Raw genomic sequence first — 24,094 nt, 5'->3', positions numbered from 1 at the left:
ATCATTCTTATACTTTTAAATGCAACAGACATAACTTATTATTCCATTAATAACTCAAAAAAACAGTAACGGTTACTTCTCAAGAGACTGAGATTAATTTATAAACACACTTAAAAACTTAGTTTAAGTTTCTTTAAATTATTTTTTAGAGAGAGAGACAGAGTATATAAAGGGGAGAGGGTCGGGGGAGGGAGAGAGAGAGAGAGAGAGAGAGAATCTCAAGCTGGTTCCATGCTCAGTGCAGAGCCTGATGAGGGGCTCGATCCCACGACCCTGAGATCATGATCTGAGCCGAAATCAAGAGTCAGATGCTCAATCAACTGATCCACCCAAGCTCCCCTAAATATTTTTAATTGCATTTGTTTGTTTGGATACTTAATTGTCCAACCTACAAAAAATTCAAAATGTTTCATATGTTTAAGCAATTCTACATATAATAAACTTAAAATCATATGATGGACATCGAGTTCTCTTTTTTTTTTTTTAATTTTTTTAATGTTTATTTATTTTTGACACAGAGAGACAGAGAGACAGAGAAAGGAAGAGCCAGGGAGGAGCAGAGAGAGAGAGGAAGGCACAGAATCCGAAGCAGGCTCCAGGCTCTGAACTGTCAGCACAGAGCCCAACACAAGGCTTGAACTCACAAACCATACGAACATGAGGTGAACCGAAGTCAGATGCTTAAACTGACTGAGCCACCCAGGTGCCCTGGACATCAAGTTCTCTTCAATATTACAATACTATTCATAAACTTTGATCTTTGACCTTAAAACCACAAATCTAAATTGATTATACAGGTTACACATTTTAAATTAGAATCCTTATCTAATGTTATTTTAATGACTGATGGTTGGCATTAAGACTAATAACCAATAATCCACATTCCTTCCTTCCAGATTCATGGTAAGTATGTGCTTTGAAGTTAGGTCTGGCCATGTGACTTGTTGTGGCCAATAAAATATGAGCAGAAGCAACATGTGTTGCTTTGTGGTCAGAAAACTTCAAGAGCCAGTGCTATATTCTCTTCCCCAGAAACATTTATCAGCATTCCACCAGATGGTGGTGACTCCATCAGTCTCAGTCCCTGATGAGGACAGTATGACCATATTTTCCTATCCCGCCTTTTGCAACAACATGGATGGACCTTAAGGGCATTATGCTAAGTGAAATTAGTCAGACATAAAAGACAAATACCATGTGTTCTCTCTTATATGTGGAATCTGAAAAAGCCTCTCTGTTTAGAAATAGAAAACACAATGATGATTATAGGGGGCTTAGGGGTGAGGGAAATGGGGAGATGTTGGTCAAAGGGTACGAACTTCCAGTTATAAGATGAGTAAGTTCTGGGCATATAGTGCACAGCATGGTGACCATAGTTAACAACACTTTATTACATACTTGAAAGTTATGAAGAGAGTAAATCTTGAATGTTCTCATCACACACAAAAAATAGTAATTGTGTGAGGTGATGGATATTAACTAACCTCCTTGTGGCAATCCTTTCACAATATACATATGTATCAAATCATGTACTCATTAAACGTACACAATGTTATAGGTCAATTATATCTCAGTAAAACTAGAAAAAGTATATAAAATTAATTTAATTTTTTAAAGCATATTTTCCTGCCTGTCCTTGAGGAACACACATCATGAGCAGAGAAAAACTTCTAAGTCTCTTCAGTTTGGGGGTTATTTGTGATCCTAACCTAACCAAGCCCATCCTGACTAACATAAATCAAATTCTCTTAGCTAATATAAATACTTATGATACCAATGTAATAGAGTATCTCAAATGCAGCACATAAATTATTGATACTATAGATTTGGCCCTATTGAATATTTCAATGTTTAATTCTAAGTTTTCCTAAGGTGAAAGATGCTCACCTACTGAATAATGATCTCAAACAATTTTGGAGTAATTTCCTGCAAGAATTCATTAGGACGTCTTCTCCATTTACAGCGACTTCTTTTTTTTTTTTTTTTTTTTTTTTTTAACGTTGTATTTATTTTTGAGACAGGGAGAGTCAGAGCATGAACAGGGGAGAGTCAGAGAGAGGGAGACACAGAATCTGAAACAGGCTCCAGGCTCTGAGCTGTCAGCACAGAGCCCGACGCGGGGCTCAAACTCACGGACCGCGAGATCATGACCTGAGCCGAAGTCGGCCGCTTAACCGACTGAGCCACCCAGGCGCCCCCAGCGACTTCTTAAACTAAGACAGTAAGAAGGAAATAAAATCTGGAAAAGGGCAATTTTTCTCATGACCTGGAATGCCCTTTCTGTAGACACTATGTTGGAGGCTCAAATTTAAAGGAAATTTAAAGGAAGGTTTGGATATGGAGACCATGGTACCGGTTTCAAATTCTGTCATTAGCAAATTTTCAAATCATATTAGTCAGGATCTGTTATCCCTACCTGGTGGCTATGCCACTTAATTGGGTCTACCTAACATAAAAATATTCTGTTCCAACTTTTTTTCATAGTTCTCCTATTTCTTGGGTTCAGAACTTAAATATGTTTTAGAACAATATTCCAGTTGCATTTTGGGTGCTACAAGACATGATTGACTCTATGTCACAACTTCTGACGATAGACCTGATTGGCAGGTGTTTATTATAAGAATTTTCTGATTTTCCAGGTTTAATAAAGTGTTCTTCTATGGCTTTGCTCCATGAACTTGTGGTGCCTCACCCTGCCTGAACACCACCAATGGATGACTGGATCCTCTTTATACCCACTGAGATGGTTAATTTTACGTGTCTACTTGCTAGGCAACAGGGTGCCCAAATATTTGGCCAAACATTATTATGAGTGTTTCTATAAAAAATGTTTTGGGGACACCTGGGTGGCTCAGTCAGTTAAGCTTCCAACTTCAGCTCAGGTCATGATCTCATGGTTCGTGAGTTCGAGCACTGTGTCGGGCTCTGGGCTGACAGCTCAGAGCCTGGAGCCTGCTTTGGATTCTGTGCCTCCGTCTCTCTCTGCTCCTCCCCCCACACTCACTTGCTCAATCTCTCTCTGTCTAATCAGTTGAAAACCTGGATAGAACAAAAGACCGGCTTCCTCATGCAATCAGTTGAAAACCTGAATACAACAAAAGACTGGCTCCCCTCCCCACTCCATCCCCCAAGGAAGAGAGAATTTCTCCAGCAGACTGTCTTCAGATTTCCTCGGCAATGTCAGCTCTTCCAAATTCTACTGTACCCTGCTTTTGGACAAAAACAGAACATCAGCTCTTTTGGGTTGCCAGCTTGCCAGCCCATCCTGCAGATTGTGGACTTGCCAGCCTCCATAATCACAGGATCTAATTACTTATAATAAATCTGTGTACACACACACACACACACACACACACACACACACACCCTAATGGGTTTGATTCCCTGGAGAACTCTTACTCATATGTCCATATTATTTCCCAACATCCCTGGATCTTTGCATTTGTTCCCATTTGTCTGGGCTTTAAATGGAAAGAGATTGGAAATCAATTTCCTCTTATGTCTTTAATCTTTTTTTTTTTAATATTTACGGAAATGTGTGGTTTTAGCCAAAAAACATTTATGGGATGCATTTTTGTGTTTAACTGTAATATTCCTTCAGAGTATAATTTCAAGATTCTTTAAAATGGTTGTTTATTCAAACAGCTTTTCTTATTCTCTTAATACCTAAAAAAGAGATGATGTTGCTAATATAGATCTTCAGAGAACGTGACAAGCAAACACAAAAGGGCCCTCTTCCAGGGATATTGTCTTCTTACAATGAATTAACGTGATAGGGGAGCACCTGGGTGGCTCAGTCAGTTGAGCATCCCTCAGGTCATGAACTCACAGCCCATAGGATCGAGCCCCGTGTTGGGCTCTGTGCTGACAGTGCAGACCTTGCTTAAGATTCTCTCCCTCCCTCTCTCTCTCTCTGCCTCTTCCCTGTTCATGCTCACTCATTCTCTCTCTCTCAAAAAGAAACATCAAAAAAAAATTTTTTTAAAGAATTAATGTGACAGATACATAGATTTTGGGGACAATTTTGTTGATCAAACTCCTGTTTTATACCTTGTAGGATAGAAACGTGAAGTGACATCAGCTAGAGGAATCAGATAAGAAACTGTTCTCTACTTAATCATTAAAAGCAGCAGAGGACAGATTGCTCACAGATTTAGAATATATATGCCCAGGCTTGGGCAAATATTAAAAGAGCAGTAAAAAGTATAGCAACTTCTTTTTAGGAATGGGAACTCTCTTGCTATATTTAAATCCTACTTAGGGGCGCCTGAGTGGCTCAGTCAGTTGAGCCTCTAACTCTTGATTTCCACTCAGGTCATAATCCCATGGTCATGTGATCAAGCCCCATGTTGGGCTCTGCACTGAGCATGGAGCCTGCTTGGGGTTCTCCCTCTGCCCCCCCCCCCCCCCGTCTCTCTCTCTCTCTCTCTCTCTTAAATAAAAAATAAATTTTAAATCCTTTCTTCAAAGTAAGAGAAGTGATAAGGTGTGGAGGCCAGGACAACAGAATTTGCAGTCATAAAAATCTGACTCATTTGTTGTTCCATCACATAGTTGTGTAATTTTGTTAAGACTCAATCTTCTTTTTTTTTTTTTTTTTTTTATTTTATTTTTGGGACAAAGAGAGACAGAGCATGAACTGGGGAGGGGCAGAGAGAGAGGGAGACACAGAATCGGAAACAGGCTCCAGGCTCCGAGCCATCAGCCCAGAGCCTGATGCGGGGCTCGAACTCACGGACCGCGAGATCGTGACCTGGCTGAAGTCGGACGCTTAACCGACTGCGCCACCCAGGCGCCCCAAGACTCAATCTTCTTGCCCATAAGAGAAAATAATAATTTCTCTGCAGATTTGTTATTAGAAGTAAAGCTAATATATGTAAAACACCTCAGAATAGGCCCTGAATAAATAGATGATATTGTTTTCCACAATTTTTAAATTGCAACTTTACCCAGTACAAGCTGTATCTCATTGCCATGAATTCATGGAATATGTAAAAATGTGTTGTGTTGTATATTTTATTCTAGAAATTGTATCATCTACCTTCAGGTTTCTGGGTGAAAATGAAATGCAAAGCCATAATTTCTGTTTCTCTGATGAAGGAGTTTGTGGAAAAAAGAAGTATTCCAGACCACAATGATGGGCAGGGAGAAAGACAGGAAATAAATTGTACACACACTTTATCTCTGAGATCTGGAATCTTTCTGTTCTAGGTGAAAATTAGGCAACTTCCTTTTCTAGGAGGAGTATTTACATTGTTTGAAATAAAGAGGAGTGAAATGTGTTGAAAACTTCTTCTAGAAGCAACAACAGAGTAGTCAAGAGAGATAGCTTCTGAAGTCAGACTTCACAGCACTATGACTTTCTAGCTATAAAGTTTATGTAAGCTCACCTCCCCATCCATGAAATCAGAATCATAGTCTCTTCCTCCTAGAGTGGTTGGGAAAAGTAAACAAATTAGTACCCGGAAAGTATTTAGGATAGCTCCTGGCATGTACCAGTATTTATTGTTAGTTGTTATTGCTACTGATTAACCAAACAGCAAAAAAGCAAAGACTCCTACTCTTCCAGGGAAAAACAGATAGAGGCCCTAAGGGGGGGAAATTCAGAATCAAGACCAATCCTGGGAGCATTCCAGGTTCTGGCTAAATCCCTTTATAAGCTAATTTTCCCCTTCGCCAGCATTTTCTTGTTAAGTCAAGATAAAACAAACATTAAATACAGCTTCAAATAAGTCATTAAAAGGCATCTATAAATCTGGGGGTAGTATGTGAAAAGAATATAGAACTCCATTTTTGTCCCAGTTTGGTATTTACCTTGTTTAGTTATTGGCTATGTTTGTCAGCTTTGATGTTTGTTTGTCTGCAATGATGCCAGGTAAGAAACAATCTGAAATCTCCTTGGCCAGTTATAACACCTATAAGTTATTTTCTCACATTACAGTGAGGCAGCTGTAGTGACTATACTACACAGCCGCGTAAGGTAGATTCTTCTCATGGTAGAGGGCAGAAACTCAAGAGGCAGAAACTCATTAAGTCTAATGACATAAACAAGGTTAAAATCTTACTTGAACAGGAAGTATGTCATATCTGTCCACATTCCTTTCACCAAAATCCATCACATTACTAAGTCCAACCCCCCTGGAACAAGGATGTGTAGGGGAATTGGTGGAGGAGGGGGGACAGTTATTTACAAACAGTAGTACAATCTATCATACTTGTGAAACTTCCAGGGTCCCATCAAGTTCAAGACCTAGGCTGACCACTTCAATTAACCTTATTCTAGTGATAGGAATCTTCAACATCAAAGCACATCAAAATTACCAGAGGAACTTGCTAAAAATGTAAATGACTTGGCCCTCTCAAAGTGATTCTGATTTAATAAGTTGGAGAATAAGACCCAGATCTGCATTGTTACCAACCTCACCAGTAATCCTATCATACACCAAAGTTTGAGAATCACTGGGAAGAACTGTGCCCTAGAGATTAAAGCAAATCACTACTAAGAGCAATTGTCTCCATCTTATGTCTTGCTTCCCCAGAGGAGAAGAGAGGATAACACAATGACAACATTCCTACCTGCAGGAAAAGGAGAATGACTTGGGGTTTCTGATGGATTGAATTATTGGCTCCTAGTTCTCCTTTTAATGTTTCCACATCCCTACCACTTAACATTGCAGTTCTCCCTAAATTTTCCCACCTTGTTGATCTTAATCATAGCCATATGACCCACTTTGGCCAACAATATATGGGCAGAAGTAACAGTGTGCCAGTTCCAAGGTTAAACCATGTTCCTGCTTGTCTACCTGAATTTCGGTTGACCTTGAGAAGAGTCCCCACCAGTAGCTGCTGCCTCTCCAGATGGGGCCCCAGAATTAACACTCATTGACAAATCTAGCCACAAGCAAGAATCCAAGCCCAGTTGGACACAAGTTGAAACAGAGCTGCCTAGCCAAGACCAGCTAGATCAACCAACCTTTATCTGAAAACCATATTCGTTCAAGAAAAAAGACTATTTTGAACCTGTAACCGTTGGGGTGGTTTGTTACTCAGAAAACGTGAATTCATACAGGGTTTCAAAGTCACTCTCTAAGACACTCTGTTTCTCTCTTTCCAATCCCAGTATCATTTGGGTAGCAGTAATGGGAGCTCGTCCTCCTTACAGTGAAATGAAACTTAGACTTTAAGCAAAATAATATTTTTTTTCTTCTGAAGCATTAAACATATATACCACTAGGAAATATTTACATCTGAATTCATAATGCCATTTATCTGAATATACCTGAAGAAGAAACACATGAATGTAGAAGAGTAAAATGAGAGTGAAAAGGAATATTTAGGTCATACGACAGCACCACTTTTTTTTTTCAAAATAGAAACAGATTGTTGTACAGAATCCAGCAATTCTGGTGGAAATACTCTGCAATGGAAGCATGTTTTCCATTAACTTAAATACTGTGTTAACCTCAATCAAAAATACTCTTTCCTAAACTGAATACAGAATTTATAGTCTTGAGAAACAGTGCCTGCTGTCTAAATGTGCAAAGGGTCTGACTCTGCCCCACATGATTAAAAAACAAAACAAAAAAAACTCTTAGTTTTATTTCGTTAAAACAAAATAAAGACATAAAACAGCAGTTAGTCTCCCACCCAACCAAGCACCTTAGCCATGTGGGGTATTCTTTTAAATCTATTAAATCCATTTTCCTTTCTTTAAAATTTTTTTTAATGCTTATTTATTTTTGAGAGAGAGACAGAGCGTGAGCAAGGTAGGGGCAGAGAGAGGGAGACACAGAATTGGAAGCAGGCTCCAGGCTCCGAGCTGTCAGCACCGAGCCCGATGTGGCGCTCAAACTCACCCACCATGAGATCATGACCTGAGCTGAAGTCAGACACTTAACCAACTGAGCCACCCAGGTGCCCCTCTACTTTCCTTTCTTGATGCTATGTACTGTATTGAGGTCTTAAGAATATGATTTCTCTCTATTCAATAAAATTACTTATGAAAAACTTCTCAAATATAGACAGCCTCTATCATCCCAAGACTCTTGGAAGCTGACATTGCTTGGAGGTAATTTTCTACTAAGCTAGTGAGTCCAAGAGGCATCATGGAAGTTCTGTCCTGTTAGGAAGTGACAAGATGGGTTGTAGTTTGTGTGTGATCTGCAAGCACGGTTTGGGGGCTAGTGGAAGCATCTTGCTACAGAGAAGGGAGACGGGAGACTCCTTGTGTGGAGCAAGGGGGAGCCTCCTCGGTGGGACTCGGGCCTCAGAGACTGCAGCCAGCTCTGAGTCTTGTCAGTGATCGTCTATTTCTCCTGTGCTTCACCTTTGCCCTTTGAGGGGCCTAACAGAATGCAGGAAGTATTAACCACATATTGAAAAGAAATGAGAGCAGACAGTGGACAAAGGCAAAGAGAGGGCTGGAGAAAGGAAGAGTCAAAGCCCCAACAGATCTTGGGTGAAAACTCATATCAAAATAAATGAGCCTTCATCATAAGGTTTCAGGTTAACTCTACCATCCTTCTTTCCTTTGCAGGCAAACATTCCCTCTGGTTACTGGAAAAGGAAGAGTCCCCTACAGATATCCAGCCCTGGAAATAAAGACCAACTCTATATTCATTCTATATAAAATCAACAATTTATGGGCTTAGGTGAATTTATTGCACAACCTGGAAGGCTGTGATTTTAAATATAACCTAGATGACTGGCTTTGGAGGTGGTAGGTGAATTACCTACTGTTGGAGTATCTTTACAACATTCAGAGTGTTTAATGCTATTTCCCTAAAGGCTGAGTTCGGTGAAGCAATGCCAGGGATCTCGGCATTCCATAAATCTCATTTATGCCCTTAGTCACTAGGACACTTGGCTTCTTTAATTACATTTGACGGTTGCTTCCACAATCGTAAACATAATCCTCTGAATCACTTCCACTCTTTGGAAATGTCAGTTTTCATGTCACACATAAATTCTGCCATAGTGCTAATTCAGAATTTAATTTGCAAAATCTTTAAGCCAATATATGGTCTTTTCTATCACTTCATCAGAAAGCAAAAAATTGCTCAAGTCTATGACTTATTCCTTCTACAGCGGACCATAACAACTAGGTCCATCAATCATATGAGCAGTCATATCCATTTTTTAAGATGCACATTGTTTTCCAAACAACAGAGCACGAACAATGGAGAGTGGTCCCTTTTGCAAAGTAAACTCCCAGGATAGAAGCATAAGCTCAAATTGTTACCATTCTCATTACTATTACATTTTAAATATTTCATCTCTAGTTCTCTTTTGCTTTAAAACAAATTTTAAATAATTTTGGAACTTCCTTTTGTTGAGTCTTGTCCTCCACAAAGTTTCTTCCTCTGGCTCTCTGCCAGCTCTTTCAAATTAATAACTGCCCCACAACTATTTTCTCCAGTCAGAAATTTGTCGGGCACTGTTTCTCTTGTGTTACTGGAAATGGATTTAAATCCACCTTCTCATCCCAAAAATGAACTTAAGATACACTGGTACCCTCAGCAACAGTCCTGACTCAAATACTTAACTCAGACACAAACGAGTCATATGACATGAAAAACCACTGGGTATGCACAAAAAAGTATGAAAATGCTAACATGTCTTTCGCATTATAATTGCCTATGTCCTTCAGGACTTGAGGAAAAAGCATTCACTAAACTTAACCACCCAGATAACTTGAATTGTAACCCTGGACTAGGACCTCAGAGATGCATGAACTGAACTCAATCAGAGGTAGAACTATGGATTCCCCCAAGAAGACTCTCCAGCTCCTCAGGAGATGAGTGAGAGGCTCGCTCCACTGTCTAATTCCTTGTTTATCCACCTGCATTTTATTTTAGTCATTTTTTTAAATTCCTTTTTTTTTAATGTTTATTTATTTCTGAGACAGAGACAGAGCATGAGTGGGGGAGGGGCAGAGAGAGAGGGAGACACAGAATCCGAAGCAGGCTCCAGGCTCTGAGCTGTCAGCACAGAGCCCGACATGGGGCTCAAACTCACGGACCGTGAGATCATGACCTAAGCCAAAGTCAGATGCTCAACCGACTGAGCCACTCAGGTGCCCCTATGTTAGTCATTTTTATCTCCAGATTCTATCAGTTATGAATTCTTTGCTAGACTCAGCAGCTCTGAATGATTCATTAATGACACAGGATCCTAGGAGCTAGAATGCATTGATAAATTATGGGAAGCTTACACACTGTGTGTGATTTTACCACATTTACTGAATGCTTCAGAACAATTGGTTTATTCCTCTATGTCTATCACATGTAAGAAGCTAAAACAGGTAAAGTTCCTCCACTTTTATGGACAAGGGTCACAGAAGTTAAATAGTAATCTTTTACTGCTGTAAACAATATATTCCTTTAAATGTGATGTTCTGGGGGCATCAGTGGGTCAAGTGTCCCACTCTTGATTTCAGCTCAGGTTAGGATCTCGTGGTTCGTGGTTTCAAGCCCCATGTCAGATTCTGTGCTGACAGCATAGAGCCTGCTGGTGATTCTCTCTTCCTCTCTCTCTCTCTCTCTCTGCCCCTCCCCTGCTTGCACTCTCTCTCTCTCAAAAGATAAATTAACATTTAAAAAAAAAAAATGTGATGTTCCAAATGAAAAACACATCAATACCAAAGGATGAAAAATTGATAGGTCCCAGATTGGTAGACACATAAATTATGTTAAGTAGACCAAGGACTGATTCATCTCACCACACTGCCCCTCTTTTGGAAAACCCATGATTTACTTAACTGTTTTTAAGTGAACTGAATATCCAAAGTGACTGCTAACAGAACTGTAGGTGGTGAAGGCAGGGCATCATCCATCATTGACAACAGACAGAGGGCAAGTCAATCATAAATATTATAAGAAAGGTAGAAACAGACATGACATGTTCCAGTCTCACCCTGGACATGACTTTAAGACTGTAAGGACTGAAGATGCATTTTAAAAGAAATAGATACAATTTTCTCCTCCTAATATTGGGGTCAATTTGGGGTTTATTGACAGCTTGCTCTGCCACTGATAGGGCAGATTTTCAGGGATCTGAAAATCCCTGGGAGCTGGGAGCTGGGAAAGGCACCAGCCTTGGGCCCAGTCCATCATTGAGGACTGAGAACAGAAAATTGAGAACTCATCTCAGTTCCTGTGGTATTGGAGTGTGTTTTTAACTTGGAGCCAGAAAGAGTTTTCCTCACCTGCAGAGAGGAGAATAAAAACAATCCAGAATGTTACATCTCTGTTAGCTCTTCCTAGCAGGCCCTGGAGCTGCTGCAGGGAGTTTCTCATTTGCAGTCTGAGGGGCGTTCTTTCCTGAAGCCAGTGCTGCCTGAAGGGCCAACTGGGAATTGCACTGCCCCCTGGAACTGATTCTAGCACAAAACCCAACGTTGGAAGGCACCTCACCCACTTAACCTCAGTTCCAATGTGTGAGCGTTCAGAACCTGAGCCAAAGTCCCAGCAACAGATAAAAGAGAGGGCTCAGGGAGGTTGAATTGGAAACAAACTGAAATGATGTGATAGCCTGCTCAGGCTGCCCTGACAAGGTACCACAGACTGGAGGTGTTAAACGATAGAAATGTATTGTCTCACAGTTCTGTTGGAAGTCCAGGAACACGGCATCATCCATAGGGTTGGATTCTTTCTGAGGCCTTCTCCTTGGCTTATAGGTGGCCGTCTTCTCTCTGTGTCCTCACATGGTCTTCCCTCTGTGTGTCCCATGTCCTAATTTCCTCTTCTTATAAAGACACCAGACATACTGGATCACGACGCCCCTTAATCGATCTCATTTTCACTTACTTACACCTTTAAAGACCCTATCACCAAATACGGTCACATTCTGCAGTACTAAAGGTTAGGACTTCAGCATATGAATTCTGTGGAAATACAATTCAGCCTATAACATCTGAAATTTCTGATTGAACACGAACTCCCCAAGCTCCAAGCCTCAAGGTCAAACATCCATCTTTCCTCCCCAACCGTGAAAAACAAATACCTATGGATCTTGCTCTATTTAATAAGGAATGGTACTGGGGCCTGACTGATTGTGATGTTTTGTGTCCCAAAAGCAGGAGAATCAGCAAGAGAAAGAAGCTGAAAGAAAACAAATGGATCATTTCCCAGGAAGTCACAAAGAACCACGGCAGCGGAAAGAGAAAGAAAGAAAGAAAGAAAGAAAGAAAGAAAGAAACAAAGAAAGAAACAAAGAAAGAAACAAAGAAAGAAAGAAAAGAAAGAAAGAAAGATTGATTCACCTGAAGCAGACTCAGCCAGATTTCTGAGGCAGGATGCTGTCCCTAGAGGCACCATGCAATCACATGCAATCAGGTCCAGTGTCTGGACCGAGGACCAATTAGGGAATCAAACAATGACTGTCATCCCTAAAAACAGCAGTACAGACCTCCCATGGATTCTTTACACTGTTCATAAAGAGTAGAAACAAATCCATATGTTCAAAATATGTTTAATTTCATCTGGGAGAACTAGAGCTTATTTCCAACATCCATCATGTCAATGAACAGGATTCAGCAATGGAAACCCAATTTTGGGACCAATATGTTAATTCATAAAATATCCATTGTTAATCAGAAGGCTATAACACAGAAAGGCTGTCGAAGCTGCTTCTGGAGTGGGTCCACCCTCACATAATGCCACCTGCTACCACTGGACTCTGCTGACCTGACCTCACAGAAAGTAAAAGCCTAACTGGAATATACCAATGTCACAAGGGCTTTAAGTAAATTACAGTTATTATAACACCTGTTGAATGCAAAGTCAAACCATGGCAATGAAGAACACACTATGCCCGCAGTTAGGAGCCCTGGTCTGACTTCAGGGCCGCCCCACTGGACACACCTTCTCTTTGGGCCTCCTTTTCCACATCCAGAACATAAAGGGATTGACTTAGATCAAATCTCTCAGATTTGTTCTGCAGAACCTTGGGGTTTTAGAGAGGGACTCCAAAAGCTCTACAAATTTGCAGTTCACATTATTTATAGAGTGTAACTATTGGTCATATATTTTTTAGAAAGGAAAACACTGTGTTAATGCACGCCCCCACCAATATTGAACAGAGTAAAAACTAATGCCACCAGAATAACTTGTTTTTATTCAGATCTTAGAATAAAGTTTCTCCAACCATATCTGTAAATGATATATAAATGTAAACATGGGGTTGAGGACGTAATGCTGTAACTCAATGTCTTTTTTCATTTAGGCTTATGCATGTCAACTCATGTAAAAGTACGTGAGGAAGGACATGACTGCAGGAAACGTGTAATGCACTCAATTCAATGCCAGGAAAGGCTTAAGGATGAAGGCTCTCATCACAGCCTAACTGTCAGTTATGCAATAAAAAGTGAATGCCTAATGCTTTGTGCACTCGCTGTAATTTCTGGTCAAAGTTGGACTTTTTGTTTTAACCACAGTAAGTCCCCCTTATCTGCAGGGCATTCATTCAGAGACCCTCCAGTGGATGCCTGAAACTACAGATAGCATTAACCCTAGATACTATGTTTTTTCCTATACATACATTCATATGATAAAGTTTAATTTATAGACACAGTAAGAGATTAACAATAGTAATTAATAATGAAATAGGACAACTGTAACAATATCCTGTAGTAAAGGTTATGTGTCTCTGTCTCTCTCAAAAGATCTTATTGTACTGTTCTCATCCTTCTTCTTGTGATGATGTGAGACAATAAATGCCCACATGATGAGATGAAGTGAGGTGAATGACACAGGCATCGTGACGTAGCATTAGGATACTATTGACCTTCTGAGGATACATCAGAAGAAGATCATCTGTTTCAGGACTGCAGTTGACCACAAGTCACTAAAACCACAGAAAGCAAAACTGTGGACAAGGGGGCACTGCTGTATAGAGTTATAGTAAATTTGGGGGTCTTTTATCTTTTTGTTTTCCCTAGGTAAGAAGAATAAATTTTTCGAAAACCAAAAATGGGTATGCACCACATACTTTATATATAAAGAATTTTATATATCTTGTACTAGACAAAGGGCAGCATAAAGCCTTTTCAGGTGGTCTAGGTATGAAAAGTTTACCCAAGGAGCACCTGGGTGGCTCAGTCGGTTGAGCATCCAACTCTTGATTTCTGATCTCAGGATCATGGGATTGAGCTCCTTGTGGAGCTCTGTGCCAAGCATGTAGCCTGCTTATGATAAATAAAATTAAAAGAAAATTTCAAAGAAATAATAAAAATTTCAAAAGAATAAAAATAAAATTTCAAAGAAAACTTGCTGATGGCTTCTATGCATTGGTAAAATTCAAGTTAAGTTGTCAAAATGTCCATCCATCACCAACTGATTCTTCAACAAGGGTTGATTTCAATCACAGCAGCATGTACAATGAAATCAGTATTTCTCAAATGCACACAATACAACTTGAAGACAAGAAAGTGTACATTGCCCAGGTCTCCAATGGGTTTTACATGGTAAATTTTGCAAAATAATTTTGATTCCTAGCATATTCCAGCATAAATTTGAAAACAAAATGTAGTGAACATATAACATAGCCCCTGAGATTTTTTTCAACAGTAATTGAACAATTTATGAGAAAACATATGCAAACAATATTTAAATAGAACAATAAAAGTGCGTTAACGTTTGTATTCATATGCTGTCCTACTGCAGGTAAGGGACAAACTATTAGAAGCTTACTATATCCTAGACTCCTGACTTCATCAATGACAGATGAACTAGAGTTTGTGTATGGTGATGGCAGAGACTTTGTTTGGTTAACTGCTTATCTCCAGGACCTAGGATAGTGCCAGGCACATACAACGTGCTCAATAAATATTTGTTGAATGAATAAATGAGTAAGAAGGTTGACACAGAATTATACTTATCTTAATTATCATAACTCATATACTTGAAAAACTGGTTCTAATATTGAAATCTTTATGCTACAACTAAAGAAAAATATACTTCATATTATACTTCAAAATATACTTCATTTTTGTATCTGTCTCTATTTTTTATTTTTGTATGATATGCTCATACAAATGAGGGAAATGAAAATACATCACTAGTAAAATACTAAGCACACACAATAATAGAAGAAATATTTAAATGTGTCGACAGGGGTCTGTACCCTATGGCTCTTGGGCCAAATCCATCATGCCCATTAATTTATGTATTATCTATGTTCTTTTGAGCTACAGTGATGGAATTGAATATCTGCAATAAAGATGATATGGCATACAAAACTTAAAATATTTACTATCTGGCCTTTCTACAGGAAAAGTCTACCTATCTCTGGTGTAAATCAATTTTGATATAATACCAATTAAGTTAGTAAAAACTGTAATGACAGCTCTTCCAAAAAGTAGTTATGAAGTGGCAAGAAAACCAAAGGAGCATAGGCTCTTATAAAAGGATTGCTGAAACAGAAACAGTCTTATCCTATGAACCCAGAACTCACTACAAACCCTTAAAGCCATGTTTAGGGGCGACTGGGTGGCTCAGTCAGTTGAGCATCCCACTTCTGATTTTGGCTCAAGTCGTGATCCCCGGGTCATGGGATAGAGCTCTGAGTTGGGCTCTGCACTGAACGTGGAGCCTGCTTAAGATTCTTCCCTTCTCTCTTTCTCTCTCTCCCTCTCCCTCTGCTCCACCCGCTCATGCTCTCTCTCTCTCTCTTTCTAAAAAAAAAAAAGCCATGCTTAATAACCCCATAAAATTGTAAATTTTATTAAGACATAACCTTTAACCTTTTATTGCAAATGTTTTAGAGTTACAGTAAAAAAAAAGAAAAAAAAGCAAATTCCAGAATTTTCTTTTTTTACACTTACATGTTTTACCATCCTTACACATGGTGAAAGTACAATTTTTGCCAGCTAAGAAAAGAAACCACTTTTTGTTTTGGGGTTTTTCCCCCTAAAGAAAAGTACGCACCTTTGATGAGTATCTTCCAAATATCACAAGAAGGCATCAGTTTACATGTCTCAATGATTTTTTAGCCTTTATATTTGTAAAATAAAATACAAACACATAAAATGATACAAACAAATGCATATGGTAAAAACACTTTATGGAAGGCAGAATTCTAAAGACCTTCTTCCAGGATTCTAGCTTCCTGATTGTTCAGTCAAACACCAATCTAGGTACTGCTGTGAAAGGGCTCTGAAGATAGAATTGAATTTACTCGTCAGCTGACCTTAAAATAGGGAGTTTAGTCTGGATTATCATGTGGGACCAATGTAATCACATGAACCCTTAAAAACAGAAGAAGAAAGAAATACAAATCAAAACCACCTCACACCTGTCACAATGGCTAACAGTAACAACTCAGGCAACAACAGATGTTGGCAAGGATGCAGAGAAAGAGGATCTCTTTTGCACTGCTGGTGGGAATGCAAACCGGTGCAGCCACTCTGGAAAACAGTATGGAGGTTCCTCAAAAAATTAAAAATAGAACTACCCTATGACCCAGCAATTGGACGATTGAGTATTATTCAAGGGATACAGGTATACTGTTTTGAAGGGGCACATGCACCACAATGTTTATAGCAGCACTATCAACAATAGCCAAAGTATGGAAAGAGCCCAAATGTCCATCGATGGATGAATGATAAAGATGTGGTATATATACAAATGGAGTAGTACTCAGCAATCGAATGAAATCTTGCCATTTGCAACTACGTGGATGGAACTAGAGGGTATTACGCTATGTGAAATTAGTCAGAGAAAGACAAGTATCATATGACTTCACTCATATGAGGACTTTAAGATACAAAACAGATGAACATAAAGAAAGGGAAGCAAAAATAATATAAAAACAAGGAGAGGGACAAAACATAAGAGACTCTTAAATACAGAGAACAAACTGAGGGCTGCTGGAGGGGTTGTGGGTGGGGGCATGGGCTAAATGGGTAAGGGGCATTAAGGAAGACACTTGTTGGGATGAGCACTGGGTGTTATATGTAGGGGATGAATCACTGAAATCTACTCCTGAAATCATTATAGCACCATATGCTAACTAACTTGGATGTAAATTTAAAAATAAACAAACAAGCAAACAAACATGTTAATCCCTTAAAAAAAATTCTCTTTACCTCTTCTCCTTTTGTGCTCACTCTGTCTCTAAAATTAAAATTAAATTAAATTTAAAAATAAAATAAAATAAAATAATAAAATAAAATAAAATAAAATAAAATAAAATAAAATAAAATAAACAGAAGAGGAAAGCAGAAGGAGCCATGGGACAGATTCAAAGCATAAAAAGGACTCAACCCACAGTTGCTGTTTGCGGATAGAAGGGACAATGTAAAAGGAATGTGGGTAACCTTGACAAGTTCAGAGAGGCTCTTGGCTGTCATCCAGCAAGAAAACAGGTTCCTCAGCCCTGCAGCCACAAGGATCTGAATTCTGCCAAAAGCCTGAATGAGTCTGGAGCCCCCAGTGTAACAGCGCAGCTGACCAAGAACTAGATTTCAGCCTTGTGAGACCACATCAGAGAATCCAGTCAAGCTCACCTGAACTTCTGTGAGATAGTTAATTTTGTGTTTTGAGCCACTAGTTTTTCAGTAATTTGTTCTGGAAACAATAGGAAATTAAGACAATGCCTTTGAAACCCTCACCCAAGTCAAGAACTACAGCTTTACCCACCACTCGTAAGACCCACTATGTGGCCCATCCCAAACACAACACCTCTTGCCTTTACGGTAATTGCTTCCTTGCATTTGATAGTCCTGTCACGAACATAAGCCCCAGGCATTATCTATACTTTAGTCTTACCCAATTTAAAAAAAAAAAATCAACATGTCTGTTAAAGTCACTTTGATTGCCAGTGTCCCTCTCTACCCCCTTCTTTCAGTGCATCTGTGGAAGACCCCAAGCTATTTGAACTGCAGGGTTTCCCTCTGTCTGTATTTGTTTGCATGTGAGCAATGCAAGTTCAGCAAACTTCTCTGCCCTCTCTTTTTCCGGCAAACTGGCCACAGAATCCAGAGCCTTGATCAATCTGACCTGATCCCTTGGGGAAGACTATAGGCAGTAGTGTATGCTTTCATCAGGAGGCATATCATGTCTGATTTTCTCTCTTGTGATGTTAATAGTTCAATGCCTAGACCTCTCTCGTGTGTGTTGCAACACAATTATAAGCCTATCAGTTCTTTTTATTCATTGTAATACTTTTATAAAAAGATGCTTCTCGTCTACTATTTGTTACCAGTAGAGCAGTTTATACGGAAAGACAAAATAAATGCTTGGTTCTTTCCCTTTTTTTTTTTTTTCCTAAAACCAGTTTTCAAAACAATAAATCCATTCCCTATCATCTTTCAAAAATTACCAATTATTTTCTTAATAGTGAACTTAAGGATTTAAATGTATTTGATGAGGTATACTCTAGCAATTAAAATCTTCATTAAAGCTCAAATGGTCCCATCCTTGGCCAGTGAATTGGCCTCTTCAAATCCGCTGCCGGTGGCCACCAGCCCCAGTGGTCTCTAATGGCTTCCTTGAAATTTGACATGACAGGTTGTTGCAGGCTCATTTGTGCCTGTCCTGCCCCAGAACCTAGAATCAACCATTTTTCCGAGAAGCCCTGGATCCTTATGGTGGAAGATAGTATTACAACACCACAATCTAGGTGATTTTTAAATCTAGTTGGGATTAATGACATTTTTAAAAGTTGAAACAAGATCAACCTGGCAACATACAATTAGTGATGTTACTATGACTCACCAGCAAAGTGTCAACAAAGATGTTAGAATATGAAGTTTGGACCCAACATGCAAAACAAATACATTTTACTCTTTTGAAATAACCCGTGGCTACCTGACAAGACAATATTGATAATAGCTGAGATTTTTTTTTAATGACTGCTGAACATTTTATAATTTCAGAAGATAATATGTATTTTCACTAATGAAGCTAGCTTTAAACTAGCCAAACCAAAATCGCTCACTGACTCTCTCCCAATTGCAAATTATACCATATAGGTATCCAGGAAATGGGTAAACCTTACTTATAATTTGACTTGGAACAAATTTCCTATTATTCTTCTTTCAATTTGCCCAAATGGTTTAATCAAAGAATGCTGGTTAAGTATGCAAGGTTAAGAGCCAAAACTGTAGTCATTAGTTAAACCCGTTTTTAACCAAAATACTGTATCACCCATGTTATTCATAATCGACTTCTAAGATTCTTCTCAAATCCGAAGTTCTATGAATCCATATATATTGTAAACTAATTTCAGCAAATTTTTGTTAAGAAGCTACCACTGTAGATACTTGCTACCTAGGAGTAGAAGGGAAGGAAATGGATAAAATGAAAAATAAATCAAAGTAACTTACCATAAGAATTGTAATTATAATGTACAGAAATGTAACATAATATTAAAATAAAATATAGAGTAGTATACAATTATTAAAAACCCTATCCCAGAAATATATACACCATATAAACTATAAGAAAAGTAAAACAAAATAGTAGAATATAGAACAGTATGCATATTTTGATACAAAATTTGCTTTTTTATTTTTACTTTTTTAAATTTTTTTAATGTTTATTTATTTTTGAAAGAGAGACAGAGAGACAGAGCACAAGTGGGGGAGGGGCAGAGAGAGGGGGAGACATAGAATCCAAAGCAGGCTCCAGGCTCTGAGCTGTCAGCACAGAGCCCAACACAGGGCTCAAACCCACGAGATGTGAGATCGTGACCCAAGCCGAAGTCAGATGCCCAACTGACTGAGCCACCCAGGTGCCCCCCAAAATTTGCTTTTTTAAATGTAAGTAACAGAGAAGTAACACAAGTAACTAGAGAAGCCTAAAGAAGATAAACCAAAATGTTAACAGTATGTTTTTTATGATCTTAAGTATTTAAGGTTATAGTCATTTCTAAATAAATGTTTAACTATGAATAATGTTTTAACTTTAACAAAATATATTTAAACATATAAAAATAAATAGGTCAGCCAGAGAAAGGCAAATACTATATTATTCAGGTCATGATCCCAGGGTTGTGGGATCTAGTGCCATGCTGAGCTCTGTGCTCGGTGTGGAGCCTCCTTGAGATTCTCTCTCTCCTGCTCCCTCTGTCTCTCCCCTGCTTGTATGCACATGCTTTCTCTCTCCCTCAAAAAACCAAAAATTGAAAAAGAAAAAAAAACATTTAAAATAAATAAAATTTCATTTTAATAAAATATATTTAAATGTATAACATGCTCCACACAAAAACTTGTAAACAAATGTTTATGGCAACATAAGTCATAATAGCCAAAGGTACAAACAACCTAAATATCCATCAACTGATGAATAGATAAACAAAATGTGGTATAGCCGTACAATGGAATACTGTTTTCTAATGAAAACAATGAAATACTGATACACTACAACATAATGAACTTTGAAAACGTTATGCTAACGGAAGGAAGACCATCATAAAAGGCGACAACTTGTATGCTTCGACGTATCTGGTATGTCCAGACTACACAAATGTATAAAGGCAGAAAGTAGTTTAGTGGTTTCCAGGGACTGGGGAGAGAGAAGAAAGCTGAGTGATGGCTGATGGGTACTGGCTTTCTTTGTGGGGTGATGAAAATGCTCTGGAATCAGATAGCGGTCATAATTGCACAACTTTGTTCGAATCCTAAAAACCACTGAAATTTACACTTCAAAGAGGGAAAGATTTTATGGCAGTAAATTACATCTCCATTAAAAAATTTTAATATGCATAACATGGATAATAATATAATTCATTCAACAGACAAGTAGGTTTTTTAGAGATCTATACAAATGAGAAGGTGGAAGGAACCAGGAAAGTTTTTACAAAGAAGCTGGCATTTGTGTGGGGTCTTAGCTGCAGAAACGGGGGGCAGTATCTGCCCAAATTGTAGCAAGCATGACAAATTATTAAAGCTAATGTTATTACAGCAATAAGTACTTGGCTAACACAATTTGTAATGCTTTTAAACTAACAAGGATTCGCTTTTAAGCCAGATCCACTAAAGACAAAAAAAAAAAAAAAAAAATTCAGCCTAATGTCAGGTATTGATAAGCCCCCAAAAGAATGAAGAATTTTGTAGATTGTACATGTATTTCTTAACCAAAAACTCTGAATTCTCCTTCAGCATTTCCATCACTGCACCAGTAATGTTAAAACGATACTTATTTGGCATGCTGCAGCCTGCCAAGGGTAAATACATTTTTATCTTTTAGAAATCACATCATTTTGTATTAGCAGAACGTGCAGAAAAGCATGCCTTCTTCTTTATCATGTTAACCACAGTGAGCCCTCATCAGTCCAGCTGGTTTACATAATTGTAACTTGCCTGGAGCGTAGCAGTCACACATTTGTAATCTCATCCATCTAGGATGCACATATATCAATCACATTTTATGTTGTGTCAGGAAGAATGAAGAAAAGCTCTAGTTTTGTCTGTTTTAATCAGTGTTTAGCTGGATTAAAATTCAACATGGATTTTCACTTCTTTATCCACACAATCAAAAGAGAATTATTTTCCAGAATATTTTCAGAAAATGTGCCCATTTAAAGATAGATTTACAAACCTAGAGGTCATGGATGGTACAAACAAAGTATTGAAACATTACCAAATACATCTTCTCAGCTATTACAATTTAAGTATAAATGTACTTCCAAAGGTAGATTTTCAAATAAAGGTTACCTTTTTGTAATCATTGGCTGGCCAGCAATTTCTTGGGCAACTCCATTCCTCAAGAACATTGTATATTTAAACCAGGTACACTCTGTACTTCATTTTCTGCTTTCTTTCCATCTTTTAATGTTAATGTATATCCTTGTCTTGAACTGTAGACTGTCCAATACACAGAACTTTCTCTGACCTGATTTGTAGGAATCTCATAAAGCTATGTGCCACCATCCCTGTTTAACTAATGTACTCATCTTTGAATGCTCTAAGTATTATGAGAAAAACCACACTGGAAGGTATAGGAAAACTCTTAGGATAACACTGAGAAGTCATCAATTTACAATTCTCCAAAGCCTCCCTTCATCATTTCTAGTTAAAGCCTTAAATCCTTAGCAAGGTGAAAACCAGCTATCATCTGGCCTCTGCCTAGCTTTCCTATTCTCCCTGTCTTACCACTTTGCTTAACACACTCCAGAACATAGTTGTACTTGCATTTACCAAATGTTTACTCTTGCTTCTCTACTTTTTTTCATGCCTCCTTCTCTCTTCTGGGACATCTGTCTCTTCCTGGTTCTCTGAGTGATTGCTACTTTTTCAAGACTGGACAATGGAAAACTTCATTCAACTTTCTCCTCCTCAGCTAGCTCGGCTGAATCAGGTCTAAAGGGCAATACTATGATCCTTTTTTTTTTTAAGTTTATTAATTTATTTTGAGAGAGAGCATGCCTCCTAGTGTAGGAGGGGCAGAAAGAGTCCCAAGAGGGCTCGGCACTGATGCGGGGCTTGAACTCAAGAACCACAAGATCATGATCTGAGCTAAAGTCAGACACTTAACCGACTGAGCCACCAAGGTGCCCCATCTTTGATTTTATCTTTCTCCTGCCTGAGATACTGCCTGACACATAGTTAATGACTAATGTATTTTTCTAAGTGAATGAATAATGAACTAACAAACATAAATATGGCAGCATATGTAGTTTCAGCAGGAGCATTGGGTCGGAAGCCTACTGAACTCAACTACCTACTAATCGTGCTATTAGAACAAGCTTCTTGGGGCGCCTGGGCGGCTCGGTCGGTTAAGCGTCCGACTTCGGCTCAGGTCATGATCTCACGGTCCATGAGTTCGAGCCCCGCATCAGGCTCTGTGCTGACCGCTCAGAGCCTGGAGCCTGTTTCAGATTCTGTTTCTCCCTCTCTCTCTGCCCCTCCCCTGTTCATGCTCCGTCTCTCTCTGTCTCAAAAATAAATAAACGTTAAAAAAAAATAAAAAAAAAAAAAAGAACAAGCTTAACTCTGTTTGACTCAATTTTCCCATTTATAAAGTTAAAATAATATAAATTGATTAGCTCCTAGCTTTAAATAAGTTAAAATGAGAAACTGCTTAAAATAATACTGAGCACATTATAAATAATGCATATATGTTAATCATTATTGATATTGTCATTATAATTCCTAATATTATGGGGTATATGCCAGGATTATAAAGACTTGGTTTCATCTTCTCAAGGGACTTGAAATTCTTTTTAAAAAAGAGAAAGGAAAAGAAAAAAAAAATGAGGAATACTATATAATATTGTAATTATTACAGGAAAGAAACTAAACCATAGGAGCCAAAAATTGCAACCTCACAAAAGCTAGATTGAATTATTGCAAAGTTAATGAAAGCTAATTTTTTCCACTCTATCTTCTAGAAACTATTTGAACAAAACTATGTTCACTTATTAGACTGCATCAGAAATAGACAAATTATTTTTTTAAATATGCACAGTATATTGAATCCTTACCCCCAACCAAACCTTACTCCTTGAGTGGAGAATGAGACCCCACAGTCAAAACTTACCAGAATTCACATTATCCCTGGTTTTGCTGTACTCTCTATAAAATCAACAAAAATATAAGCATCTAAGTGACCTTTTCACCTCCCAATATTATACACATATTTTAATCTACACAACCATTGCTCAAAATATTATTGGAACTCAACCTTTTGGAACAGCCTTCATTATCACTTCATGAACAATAGAAGAAAACCTAAAATTTTAGTTAAAATTGACTTTGTCATACAATAGTATATGATCCATTCTAGCCACCTGAATCAACCACAAAGAAAGTAAAAGCCTAACTGGCACATACCAAATGTCACAAGGGCCGTAAGTACTTCAAAGTTAATACACAGATTGACTACAAATGAGTATTAGCCATTTCCGATTTTCAAATCTACAAAGGATTGAGAATATTCAAATAAAATTCACAGGCCTTTGAATAATGTTGGAGAAGTTGAAAAACTTGTCAAAGAGACATCTGTTATTCAGAGATTAAAAATCCAGATAAGATTATTTTAAGGAAAATCATGCTCATTACTTTACAGTCCTCCTGTATATGTTTCTCTGTGTATACATGTGAAGAGGTATTAACAAGGATTAGAAAATACACTGAATTATTTTATCAAAT

At 38.3% G+C, this 24,094-nt stretch overlaps 1 long non-coding RNA gene across 1 annotated transcript in view; it reads right to left on the bottom strand.

Annotated features, from left to right (window-relative positions):
- LOC122198477 overlaps positions 1–24,094 on the bottom strand; it is a 267,549-nt gene that overhangs the window by 80,166 nt on the left and 163,289 nt on the right. Inside the window, exon 2 of the long non-coding RNA XR_006193000.1 lies at positions 5,391–5,428. This is a non-coding gene — a long non-coding RNA (uncharacterized LOC122198477). The remainder of the gene's footprint in view (positions 1–5,390; positions 5,429–24,094) is intronic.

Source organism: Panthera leo, chromosome C2 (genome assembly GCF_018350215.1).
Source record: "Panthera leo isolate Ple1 chromosome C2, P.leo_Ple1_pat1.1, whole genome shotgun sequence".
NCBI classification, from domain to species: Eukaryota; Metazoa; Chordata; class Mammalia; order Carnivora; family Felidae; genus Panthera; species Panthera leo.
This window is presented reverse-complemented; position numbering and strand designations above follow the sequence as displayed.